The sequence below is a fragment of the Lepisosteus platostomus genome, chromosome 23 (genome assembly GCF_059453375.1).
Source record: "Lepisosteus platostomus isolate fLepPlt1 chromosome 23, fLepPlt1.hap1, whole genome shotgun sequence".
Classification (NCBI taxonomy): domain Eukaryota; kingdom Metazoa; phylum Chordata; class Actinopteri; order Semionotiformes; family Lepisosteidae; genus Lepisosteus; species Lepisosteus platostomus.
Genome location: NC_142633.1, coordinates 479,172 through 493,401, shown reverse-complemented (window position 1 = coordinate 493,401; position 14,230 = coordinate 479,172). Strand labels below are relative to the sequence as shown.

The following is a 14,230-nucleotide window of genomic DNA, read 5'->3' as shown; positions in this document are numbered from 1 at the left end:
ATGGATTTAAGCATGGAATACCTCGTTTAAGTAGCTCACTATAATTCCATGAACAAGCAAAAGGAACAGCTGATACGATTTCAGGATATTTTTCATGAGATCCCTCATGAGCTATTTTCAAGTTAAAAGCTGTAGGAATGAAAGGCATATGCATTGATCATCAAACAGGAAGCACTGTAATCTTTAGAGACAATTTCTAATTAGGCAGCTAAGGTTCGCTCAGCTCTCAGTGACCCCTGTGGCCTCCCAGGTCTGATCCTCAGGTATGAAGCTGTTGTGCCTGTGATGTGTTAAAAGACAAGGGGGTCAAAGGTGATCAGGAGGAGTCAGATTCCACATATCAAGTGGGTATCAAGAAAAAACATTCTAATTTTAAAAATATAGTATTTTAAATGAGGTTTTACAAGTGCATTGTCTCTGTACAATTTTAATCAACACATTACAAAAAAAGATATTTCTGCTTTGGAATCAATCCAAGGAAGAGAGGCTAGATATATTCCCAGGCATAAAGGAATGTCTTAGACTGACAGGCTAAGAACTAAATCCTTTTATTCTTTGAACAGGAAAGACTAAGTCAGAGGAATGAAGTTCTCCAGAATCAGCAGTGAAACAAAACCTAGTGGAAACTACATGTCAGTAGTTTCCCCATCAAGAGCGTCCTCACCAACGGGATCACCGTGTGGTATGGCAACACCTCTTCGCGAGAAAGAAAGGCACTGCAGAGAATGGTCAATATGGCCCAGAAGATCATCGGCTGCGGTCTCACCGAGATTAAACAGCTCTATGAGGACCGCTGCCGTGGTAGAATTCTGGCCATCACAGAGGACAGTCACCACCCCCGGGCATGAGCTCTTCATCTCACTGCCCTCAGGCAAGAGATATAAGAGCATACGGACACTTACCACTAGATTCTTCAATAGCTTCTATCCACAAGCAGTGAGACTGGCGAACACATTTAGCCATCCCCCTCGGACCACACCTACACGATCACCATCTACCTCTTTATGATTTCTTATCTATTGCACATCTCCAGTCATTGTTTTCACGTCTGTATTGTTTACATTCAAACTGTCTACATGTTTACTTGCACATTGTCTATTGTTTGTTTGTACATTGTCTTGATGCACTGTTTGCACTTTGTCTTGTTTTTTTACACTTGTTTTACAATCGAGAGACTTTCTGTAAGTAAGAATTCCATTGTACCAGTACCGGTTACATATGGCAATAAAGTTCAAGTTCAAGTTCAAGTTCAGTGCATTTATAACTTAGAACACCAGGCACGTTTTTACACAAAGGATTGTGGGGGTTTGGAAAAAGATATCCAAGATCTATGAGGAAGTCAATACCCTGGCTATTTTCAGGAAATGATTAATTGAGACCCTTAGATCAATTAGCTACCAAATTGCCATCTTTTGTTGGTAGCCTCTCTTATATTCTCCTAAATCCAGAACACAAAGACTGATTTGTTCTAATTCAGACTAGACTACAAGCATTGACTTCAGGGTGGAGAACTGCATGGGAGGCTCTTCTTCCTCTAAGAGAGGGAACCAGCTTGAGTGCACAGATAATTAAATTTGCTTAACAGGAATCTTTGCCAAAAGAAAAGTTTTGTGTGGTTGTATTTACAAGATACTGACATGAACTCTGTAAGCTACAGTTTTGCACAACACTATCTACAACAACAATTAAATCTGTGCTTAGCCACATTGTGACACACAAGAAGGAATTACAGTTTAATATTTCCTAGTCAAAATGCTGCTTTTAGAGCATTATCAGCCAAGACACAAATTCAAAAAACACACAGTACAATTATACCTAATGTTATGCCAGCAGCCATATCACTCTGCAACTCACAACTGGCAACCCACTGAAGCTAAGCAGGGGTGAGCCTGGTCAGTACCTGGATGGGAGACCTCCTGGGAAAAACTAAGGTTGCTACTGAAGAGGTGTTAGTGGGGCGAGCAGGGGGCACTAACCCTGTGGTCCATGTGGGTCCTAATGCTCCAGTATAGTGATGGGGACACTATACTGTAAAAAGGTGCTGTCCTTTGGATGAGATGTAAAACCGAGGTCCTGACTCTCTGTGGTCATTAAAAATCCCAGGGTGTTTCTCGAAAAGAGAAGGGGTGTAACCCTGGCGTCATGGCCAAATTTCCCATTGGCCCTTACCAATCATGGCCTCCTAATAATCCCCATCTTTGAATTGGCTTCATTACTCTGCTCTCCCCAGGAGATGTGTGAAGAGCGTTCTGGCTCACTATGGCTGCCGTCGCATCATCCAGGTGGATGCTGCACATTGGTGGTGGAGAGGTGCTTTGAGTGAAGTGTCCAGAAAAGCGCTATATAAGTGTAAGCAATTATTAATTATAATTATTATTAATTCAAGGAAAGCCATTACTACGAACCAAGGATTCTCAAATGAAGGTTACATGGCTAAGAAAAGCTACAAATGTTCTACAGTACATACCAGACTGGTTCACCCATATCTAGCTAAATGAAAAGGCAAAGGATACCATGCAGCAGTGTGGTACAAGGCTTAGGGTTCTAGAAGGTTGCAAGTTAAAATCCCAAGTGAGATTTGAACCCCCAAAACCTGGCTTCATTCAAGAATTGGCTGAATGAGATCACTTGATAGTCACCAATTAGCAGATGGGTTAAATGATTCCTTGCATTTGTAACCTTTTTTATGGTCTAATGACACTTTCCTTGTACCCTACAACAAGATACTTCACCCAAACTGTTTAAGTGAAACACCCAGCTGTATAAATGAGTGCTAATGTAAGTTGCTTTGTAATTAATAAAGCTTTATTCCTCTGTTCAGAGTGACTGCTGTGTAAATGACCCTTGACAAAGGGCTCACAGATCTTAATTTCTTCACAGAAATGCAAAGAACCAACATCTAGCAGCCCATACCATTATACCGACATCACAAGAAATGACAAGTTAAAGGTGAAAGGTTCTAGTTATCAGCATAACAATTAATTAGCCGAACTATCCAAACCTCTATCCAAGAAAAACTATCCTAAAACTAAAAGAAGCCAACTATCCAAGAAAAACATCATTTTTATTGGATGTTAATATCTTAATTATCCAGCATCTCCTGTCAGTGGCCCCTCTAATCCACTCCTTTAGAAAGTCTGATGCAATCAGCTTCTTAACATGACTGATTAAGCAATTAATACAAGTTAAACAATGTCCAACCACATGGTTTTCTTCCAGACACTCACAGCTCTTAAAAGACGAGGCTCCCGTTTTCAGCAAACTGCAGCAGCCAGTGGGACTATCAGATGCTGTACAAATGCTATGATAAAGTCCAGGAGTATTTACAGAACTATTTTCAGCTAATAAAACTACAAGAAAATATATAAATTAACAGTGATAATAAGAGTCCCCCCCCCCCCCCCAAGTCTTATAAACAATAAGCTAATATACAATACCATACAAAATAAAAAAATTGCTTGAAACAGCAAATGATTATATGGATTAATGAAAACCTGTATAACACAGAAGCCCCACAATTCTGACAATTTTGTTTGTTGTGCTGGTTGGTTTTCCAAAGGATGTTTAGCTGGCACAACCACAATCTCTCCATTTCCTGTAAAAGAGATTTGTGTAGGTGCTGCTTCCAGAAAACATTTTTCCTCCCACCTTAATCTATACTCCTTCAGTGTTACCAATAGCCAATATCCTTTATCTAATTTCATCAGGCAGTTGAGAACAATGTCCATATTTAGACAGGTAAAACCTACAGCGGGAAAGTGATTTTTATCTACGTTTAGACCAGTTCATGTTTGCAAGCAAGCAGTCCTAACCCAGATCCAGTAAAAAGAGCCTTCCATGCAGGGTGAAGCATAGGAATTAAGCAGTTCATCATTTAAGCTTATTAAGCCCAGAACACATTTCTGGGTTTGTGGAAGAATCTCACTTCTGAAAACAAAAAGGCTCTTCCCCTCCCACAGCCCAGGTGAGAATAGCTGTATTAAATAAACATTTTCTAGACACCATCTACTCAGCCAATAACAGGAATTTTTATTCTCGAGGTCTTGGCAAAAAGATTCTTCTGCTATGCTGTGGAAACACAGACATTATTTTTTATTAGTGAGTTATGCAGTAATTCATATTTAAGCGACTTTTTATCTCTGCTCTACAGATACAAAAACGTTCTTCCCAAAAGAAAAGGAGAGTAAAAACATGAAACTATTTAAAAGAATAATGCCCATCTACCATATTTTGTTTCAAAAGAATCAACACAAGAAAGGTTACAAACAAAAGGAAGCTATTATATAGAAGCCATCTAGTCTGTTTGCGTATTAGTAGTAATCAGCCATTTCTTGAACAAAGCAAGGGTATTGGCTTTGACAACATGGCTGAGCAGTTTGTTCCACATTCCCGTAGGTGTAACGAAAACTTAAGACAAGTGGTTACTAGACAGGCACAATGATGAAAGAGAGAGGGAGGATATTAACAGAGGCTAATGTGTCATATAGGAGAGGGGACAGGTCCATCAAGGCAGAACATAGGAGGGGCAAAAGGTGAAATACACAACAATATTGAAACAATGGACTCCAAGCTTGTTTTCCAGCTTGTGTAAGCCAATTACAACATACAAACACAACAGAGGTAGTACTTGAGGAGGCCATTTCGTCCATTTTAAATATCTGCTAATTTAATAGCTAAATGAGACTAAGAAAATACATTTTAATCTTATCTTTCCTTAAATTGCCCAGATTTAAACCATCTGGCTGGAAAGCCTGTTCCAGATAGCCTGCAATTCCTAGAAAGAATTGTAGAAGGACAGGAAACACATCTTTCATGTTTTCTGTCCCTAAATGAGTTCCTTGTATTTCGTGTCCCTGTTTTAGTTCCCTGGGTTAATTTTATCAATGATTTGAATATGTTTCTGAATTGATATTTGAATCAAATATCCCCTTTATTCTAAACCAAAAAACAGTGTTATTAACATATCTATATATGAGAATGTCCTGCAATCAGGAAACATTTCTTGTGCTAGTCTTTGAACCGTGTGAGCAAGTAGTGATTCCATGTTTGTAAAAACCAGTTACGACATTCTGATGCAGTGTTTTTATGACCTGGATAATGACACCAGATTTTACTAGTGTGGTAACACAATAGGCTTGGATGAATAAACCCTTACTGTATATGTTTTAGGTTTCCTTGGCTCCCCAGCCAATTTCCTCTAAGAGACTGCCTGGTGCCCCATGGCACCACTCCACATGACCATGACACCAGCAGGCACCATCATAAACACTGTGACCAGCTTCTTCTCCCAGACTCTCCACTTCCATAACTGGTTAGGTGATGATGGCTTCTGGAGGGATCCAGAAGCTCCACCATCTTTCTCCCTCAGTAAATTCTTCACTTATCTACTGCTTTACGAGAACTAACTGCATACTGAAAAGTGCTTCACAAGGAGTTCTAGCAGGTCTAGATGGCCAAGTACCTTAAAAAGTTTCATCTGTCCTGGGATTGTAAATGGAGTTATGGTTAAATCCAAGGAGGAAGACTGATTCTACAAATAACATTTCAAGAAGCAGGATAAAGACTTCAGCTGTTTTCCCAATTAAAAGGAAGATCCCCACAGTTTTTCCAATTTTCCAGTTATACTATACTCACATCTACAAACAGCTGCCAGCTCTGAGGGAAAACAAAATACAGGACGATGCCAAATCACTGTATGACCACTTACCCTTCCTGCACTGATCACACACTTGATTACACTGACTTTTCACTGATATGTCTCTCCAGGATAAAAAAAAGTAGCAACACAAATCTTTCCATATCAGAGAAGCTAGAGGGCCATACTGTTCAACAAGTGATCAGTGCTCTTTATAATTCATGCACCCAGAGAAAGTACTCTATATAAACAAGTAATTTAGGCATTTGTGGCATGCTGTTGCAAATTTCTAAGAGAGGCCCATTAATTTTCAGGAACATATTAAAATACCAAGCCTCATATGAAGTCATATATATAGTATAAAAGTGAAAAGGGGGCATGTATTCTCATTAGCAGGGATACAGTGGAGATATCGAACAGAATCGAAGAAAACTATTACTGTGCAGGATCTACCATTTCCCTGTTGGCAGCACAAGGGTCAACTCTAACAGTAACAACCAAAGTGAATACAGCGGGCCTTCCTCCTGCACAGGGGTTATGTTTCTGCAACACACCATGCTGGAGGATACTGCACTGGAGGAAGCTACAGGAAAACTGTGGATATAGGAATGAAACCATGGAAAAGCCCCCTTAACATGATTAACCAGACTATTTTACACAGTATTAGAATACAATATACTATACTAATAGCTAGCAGACCTAATACAAAGATTTCATAATAAACCTTAATAAAGCAATCACAGTGTGTTATGTTATTTACCTGCTGATTAAGAAAAATAAAGAGAATGTCTGTAATAATACCTACACCCATTCAACCATTTTCTAACTGCAGGTTACAGTGGAGCTAGAGCCTATTCCAGGTGCAAGGTGGGATACACCCTGGATGTGATGCCAGACCATCTAGGGGCACACACAGACATGCACACACTCATACCTGGGCCAGTCTTCCCAGAAGCCAATTAACCTACCAGTATCTCTTTGGACTGTAAGAGGATACCAGAGACCCTGTAGGACACCCATGTGAACATGTTGAGAACAAACTCTACACATAGCACCCAAGGTCTGGAATTGAATGCAAGGCAGCAATACTAACCACAATGCATAAAACATACATATGAGAAAATAAAGCATTCTTTGTGTTTATTTAAGCTAAACAATAAATCAATAAGAAATGCATTCATTTACTTAGCCATCCACTTACTCACAAATATTATAATAACCATACAACAAAATGAGCATCCTTTATTATTGTAAATCAATACTCAATGCACTCACTCAATTTCAACTAGATTTTTTTTAAACTAGCTACAAGGAAGAAGCTATTTAAGTGATCAGTTGCACTGTGGTGAAACATGTGCGCTCAGGAAAGTTTTGAATGCATTTTTTACATATGGCAAAACTGTGCTGGGGCAGAGGATTACTGTGTGGGGTCATCACAGATTAGAAATACCCTTTACGGTTCTTCTCCTTTTAACCCCTTTGATAATGACCTACAAACATTTCAGTATGTTGCATAAAAAGAAAAAAACTAAGCCTGATTCTGGCATAATGACAACTCAGCTGTTTCCAAAATTCAGCACATCCAAATGTAGAGAAAACATTTAAGGCAAATTCCCATTTACATCTATATTTTTTTTTATTATCTGGTCACATAATTTGACTATTTTCTCCATACCCAGACTCCCTAGATTAATGTTTGTTTGTTTGTTTGTTTTTTTCATTATGATGTTCATTGGATGCCAGTGACCTTATTATTCTCTTTAATTTTGTTTTCCCAAATAAAGATAGGTACCTTGAAGTCCAGTCACCTCGCAAGCCTCCCCACAAAGGCAGAGAATTGCACAGGAATGGCCTAGGCATGTTTTACTGCAGCTCTCTCTGTACTTCTATAATGATCTTTTTAAATTCAGCTAATGATAATTTCACAAAATTAAATTGTCTTCATCACGTCGGAACCCATTATTGCTTTACACATAGCAGTGATGCAAAGGAAATAAGATGGCTGTTTCATGGAATTCCAATGATTTTCAGGTCTTTTATCCTTTCGCCCAGAGAGCTGTTTCACTGAAGCAACTTAAGCGAATAGGTTTTATTTACCACAAATCTGCTCAGAGGCAAGGAATATGAGAGAAATATTAGCTCGGAACTTTCATTTAAGTTATAAATTAAACATCAGTTAATTGTCTTTCAGAAACCTGCATAAGATTTAAAAAAAGAAATAATTACTTTCTTTCTGATGCTGAGAAAAATGCACACCTTAATTCCACTAGATTAAAATTACTCTAATGCCTTATTTTCTGGTCTTTGATGAAATTTAATATCCAGACTGCAGCTTGTGCAGAACACAACAACTAGAAAACTAAATAAAAAACATAGATCAGGGTTGGCATCATTACACTGGCTGCCAGTGCAATGGAGAATTAATTTGTCCTTATCTCACACCTATTTTTAAATCATAGTGTATAAATTATGGTTCTTTTTATTTAAACATGTTTTCTGTAAAGCTCTTTGAAAAGAAAAAAAGTTTACAGCAACTAACAAAAATATTCCAAAATAAACACCTCCTGAAGTCCTGGAATGAGTCTCTAGCCATGTTTTTCAACCAGTGTTTATTAGCACTGTGGTGTGCCATCAGATATTAATGAATGTTTCACACCTTGGACTTCCACATGAAGACAAAGGAACTTTCAATGTAAATCTGGGATAAGGTTATTGAAAAGCACCAATCACTGAAAGGGTATAAGAAAATTCCCAAGGTATTACAAATCCCCAAAGCATAGTAAAGTCCAATATAAACAAATTTAGAAAATAATGGCACAACTGTGAAACTCTGAAAAAAGGGTGTCCTCAAAAACAGTATCCAGGTGAGAAATGCACAGGGAGGCCACCAATGACCCAAAACACATAGCCAAAGTCACTGGAGTGTCTTAAAAAGAAAAAAGTCAATGTTCTGGCGTGACCCAGTCAAAGACCAGATGTCAATCCAATCAAGAACCTGTAGCAGGAGTTGAAAATTGCTGTCCACCAACTTTTCCTATCCAACCTGAGGGAGGTCAAGCAATTTTGTAAAGAAGAATGGGCAAAAAATGCAGTGTTCAAATGTGCAGAGCTAGTAGAAACTTATCCAAGAACACTATAAAGAACACTATAAAGCCTATCCAGTTACTTCAGAGGCATTTTGTAATTAATGGGCCAATCACTGTACAGCTGTGTTAAAGGAAAACCACTTAATGAAAGCATCATTCACCACCATGCTATCCCACATTAAAAATTATTTAAAAATTACATTGGAATACATGACATGTTAGTAGTTCAGGTGGGTAGCTGCGTCAGCATGCGTAGACTGCAAAGGAACAAGTAATAGGTTTATTCCATGCTGAAAAAAAGAAGAAAGAGAACAACGTTTCGGTCATGGAGCCTTCTTTAGGTGTTATAACAAGGGTAACCATCTTAATATGAGAAAAATGCTAACTACTTTATTAACAGGACACTTCTGTAGAATGTAGAGCAAATTGTTATTATTGCTACTTATTTATTTCTTTACTTGCAAGATGCAGTTATAGCCCCATGATAAATATAAAAGATAGAAACATGACCCTTGAAGGGTCTTCTTGAAGAATGCCCTGAATATCCCTAATTTTGGAGAAACTGACCATCCGATCCATACTAGTGTGTTTTATTTAGGAGAGCAACAATAACTTTAAAATAACTGTTTTGCAAAAACTGTAACAGCAAGCAGACAGTTATTTGGTATGGGCCTTGCCATGTTGGTGTTTGATAAAACAAATGTAAAAAGTCAAAGCCGAGGTGGTCATACAACATACAACAGATTGACAGATTACCCAGGGAATGTTCTGCATCATTGTCACTCATTTAAAGAGAGTGTTTAAAAGCTGCTTTTCCTGTTCTCTGTCCTAAATGAAGTACACTACAGAAAGTGAAACAGCCCATAGGTGGAATCTATCTGTACCCATTAGAAGTTTGTGTACTTGGACCACAGTTTTAACGACAATCTACTGAAACTAAGATTTTTTGTCATTCTTCTTTGAGAATTGAATAATAAAAACAATGCTCGAGTATTACAGATGAGTGCATTTGTTTGAACATAACTTTCTTGGGCTCAAATTCTGCCTTCTGTATGCTTTTTTTTTTTGCCTTTCCATGTCTCCACAAGAACAATCATCTAGCCAAAGAGGCAATGTAGCTCCCACGATGGGACACAACAGACAATCATTGACATTGTTAAAAAGATCTGTAAAGTTACAGCTGCTTTGAAGATGAAGTAACAACAGATCACCTTCCATATAGCATGTAGGTTCAAAATTGGGGAACATTTGAATGCAAACAATTTATTCAGCTTTTCTTTAATTCAACACATGATGATGTTTATTCATCACCCTGCAACTCACAACTGGCAAAGCACTGAAGCTAAACATGTGTGAGCCTGGTCAATACCTGGATGGGAGACCTCCTAGGAAAAACTAAGGTTGCTGCTGAAAGAGGTGTTAGTGAGGCCAGTAGGGGGCACTCACCCAGTGGTTTATGTGGGTCCTAATGCTCCTGTATAGTGACGGGGACACTATACTGTAAAAAATTACTTCATTACTCTGCTCTCCTCCCCACTAATAACTGATGTGTGGTGAGTGTTCTGGCACACTATGGCTGCCGTCGCATCATCCAGGTGGGGCTGCACACTGGTGATGGTGGAGGGGAGTCCCCATTACCTGTAAAGTGCTTTGTGTGGGGTGTGCAGAAAGGTGCTAGATTAGTGTCAGCAATCATTACTATTATAATTATTAGTTTCCAGTCTTTGACAGTCTTGCTGTGTATCAGAAATCATAGCAGCATACAAATGCCCTTAAATCCCTAGCTGTTACTGATAATTTAAATAGCACTTAACAGGGGCAAACCATTCTCAGAAAGCAGAGCAGACCAAAAGTGTTTCACACTTCAGAAAGAATCTGAAGCTGTGCCTGCTTGTACACTTTATCTCAGTGTTACAGCACCAAGCCATAAAAGCAGCTATATCCATTTTCATCTGTGGGTTTACTGACACTTATCACTTTGTCATTAACCAAGGTTTTCTTTAATTGACAAAAATAATCAATAGACTTATGTTGGGTGACATTTATTTCAATATAAGTAGTCTACAGTAATCATTTAAGAACTTGAAAAAAGCAGCAGGCTCCTCTAGCCCGTGCAGTAGTTAATAGGTAATTGATCCAATGCTTTCAGCCAGTCTGTTCTTAAAATAAGCCAGTGTACTGTTTTCTTTGACATGGCTTATTCCACCCTCCCACAACCCTTTGGGTAAATAAGCATCTTCTTTTCTGAGTTTTAACTTGTTGCACTTCCACAGTTTCACTTGTGACCTATAGTTCATGTTTCACTTTTCAAATGTGAAGAAGCCCATTGATCTGACTTTATCAATGTCTTTAACTTGACTCAGGCCATCTTGCAGTCTTTGCTGTTCAAGACTAAAAAAAGGTTCAGTTCATTCAGCCTGTCAGTGTAAAATAATGTCTTAATCACCCGAATTGATCAATTTGTTATTCTCTCAGTTTATTCTAGAACAGCAAATTATTTCTATTATTTGGTGACCGCATTATACACAATAAACCAAATGTATAGCCTGGTTGTAGTAACAAGATATACCGGGTATATTTCACCGCACAGTTCGATAGGAGAAACGCAAAATAAAGGATAAAATTCATCAGGTCAAAGCAATTCGTTGGTGAGTTAAGATTGTCACCAACTGCATCCCGTAGCCTGGTGCCTTTCCCTCCCCTTACATGGAAATCCGGTTCAAGGTGTACAGGTGAGAAAGATTTCCCTCCATTATGCACAGAGCATGGAACCAGGGAAGAGATCAAGAACTTGAAACAGCAGATTTGGATTTGAAAACAACGCAATCCGAGAAGAATAAAAACATTTAAAAAAAACATCTTAAAACGATAACTTGTCGAGATTATGTTTTACTGAAAAACGTTTTCCTTGGGTTTTGACTAAAGAATCCACATGACCATAGGCTATAGTAACCGTTATCGCTGCAAATCCACTGTACTGTAGTAAATGTTTACAAAAGGCAATGTGTGTTTACTGAACGATAGTATGAATACAGCCTTATAATGCAAGTTATACAGTTCATAGAATAACTTCCCCTTAATTAACTAGTTCTTCAGTCTGAATTAGGTCTTTTCTCCGTAGCTAGGTGTTCACAGAGTGAGCAACGAAGTATTTTAAATAAAGTAAATCCACATTTTTAATACCTCTCGGGAATTAAAACTACCTGAAAGACCTCCTTGCTAGCTTCGTTTAATAGTTTACCTGGGAGCAATAAAGCAGTACTATAGTCAAAACTCCTTCATGTTCGCTTAAAAGTATAGGACAAATGTTTACGTAGTTCTGTGTGAGAACGTTTATCATTACACTAAAGTATTGTAGTATCCACCGGTACTATGTCCGTAAAACATTTAGAATCGTTGTATATAAGAGCAATTCATATTTAGCCAAACTACACGTCTAAGGACTATCATGATATGCTGACTATACTAAAATGTATACTATAAATTTATTTTTTTAGGGGGGAAAATCCGCTTTATTTTATACACGGTTTTTATTTTTATTTTTCAGACTTTAATCTTTAAGCAAAACAGACTCGGGAAAGAATATTTGTAACCAAACAGATTGGTGGATTTTGTGTTATTACTGTATGCAGTAAACTATGAGAGTTACTACCTAAAATATACAAACTGGCTTCGGTGATCTGGAGTGTTTTTATGTATATATGTGCCTTTTTAGGAAAACTGGTTTTTGAGGTAAAACTGAAGTTTTATAATTGGATTAATCAGTCTTCTTATGTTAATAAAGTTTAACAGAATAAACTGATCAAATTAAAATATTTAGTTTTAAAGTTTACGAAAAAAGATAAAACCCTAGTATAATTACACCGTTTGGTAAAACCATACAATTCTTGAGCGCAGTCAACTGTTCTTTCAATCGCTCCTTTTTTAAATGACTGGTTGGTGCCTCAGGGCCCGACGAGTTACTCGTCAACTCGAGAAGAACGAGTTAGGCGGCTTGTGCACAGACCTGGAACAACCTTGCGAGTCTTGATGAATCTCTTTTTACAGCAGGAATGACTCGGATAGGGTGCCTTTCCAGGGGGTTCATAACATGGATGGGTCAGTAATATGACCCGGCATAGCCACATCGGCTAAAACATTACATTTTAGTGATGTGAAATTACATTTCACAGGAAAGAAGCAACGATTGTAATAAGTAATATATATTTTAAATATCGCATTATCCACAGTTTTTCATGTGTTTTAATTCTAACAGAGCTACCATTTAAAAGAAACATTAATAATAACGTTAAATAAGATACTGATCTCCCTGGTACTAAATTATACGGAAACGGTTCTCTCACTGGCGCCGGACCTACCTGCATTAAGCACTACGCCCATTCACCATGACAGAACCCCTTGTCCTTATCCGCCACATAATGCATGGTGAACAGCATACGAACATGAAAACTCTGTATTACACCTGAGGTTAGAACCTCAGCCCAGAGGGAAAACACATAGAGTGCTGCCATCACCTGCCCAGGACGAAGTGTTCAGGTGATCTGCAGTACCGTAACACACACCGCCTTACCTCGGAGCAGTCGGATAGCGTTGATCAAAGTTTCTCTGCTATCGTTTCGTCAAGCATAGCATCCAAAAGGATGAATTTGTCGAATATGCCCCCCCCCCCGCCGCCGCCAACTATCACTTATTTTACGTTAGTAATCTTTGCCGTAAGATCCGCTGGAGCTTAATCAAAGTTGAAAAGGCCTTCTCCCCCGCCAATCCCTCCCCTGTCTCAGTTAGCTGGATACTAAAGACAGGAACTTTGTACAAATTCCGCCCAAACCGCAAGAAGGGAACTCTTTTAACACACCCGTTGAAGTGCAGGCCGCCTTCCCCCGGGTCTTAGAGCTCACCTTCAGCGGTGGAAGTTTTTTTATCTTTGCAGTTGTATTGAAAGTTAATTACACTCATAAAAGTGCTTAGTTTGAGAACTAATTTTGATTAAAAAGTGTTACAATGTTTTTACTTGTTTTGTATTACAACAAAATGGAACATGATTGGAAGGAGGTTAATACTTTTGAAAGGCATAATTATTGTCCCTGCTGTATTGTTGGGTTAAATAAAGTCTAACCAGCTTCAACAACGTGACTGAGCAGCATGCTCCAGACTCCCACAAACATTTGTGTAAAGAAGTGTCTTCTATTCTCAGATGCACTTCCCACTAATTTCCACTCAGTTTGTTTCACTGTTGATTCTGAAGAAATGTGCAGAGCTCACTCTGTCAGTGCCTTTGAGGATTCTGAATCCTTGAATCAGGTCCCCTAGTAGCTTATCAAGACTAAAAAGATTGTGTTGTTTTATCCTGTCAGTATAGCATATTTATTGGAGCCTAGCTGCTGTTCTGTAGACTGCATTATTATTATTATTATTTTTATCTTTTTGTTTGTGGTGATCAACATTGAACACAGTTTTCTAAAACAGGTCTTTATGTCAAAATGAACATCTGTCTTTTTCTTAAGTAACA

General features: G+C 38.3%; 1 protein-coding gene across 1 annotated transcript in view; it reads right to left on the bottom strand.

Annotated features, from left to right (window-relative positions):
- Positions 1-13,537, bottom strand: part of tmem51b (transmembrane protein 51b) — a 41,754-nt gene extending 28,217 nt beyond the window's left edge. Inside the window, exon 1 of the mRNA XM_088617018.1 lies at positions 13,292-13,537. The gene's annotated coding sequence lies outside the window, so the exon portion shown is untranslated. The remainder of the gene's footprint in view (positions 1-13,291) is intronic.
- Between the last annotated feature and the right edge of the window lie 693 nt (positions 13,538-14,230).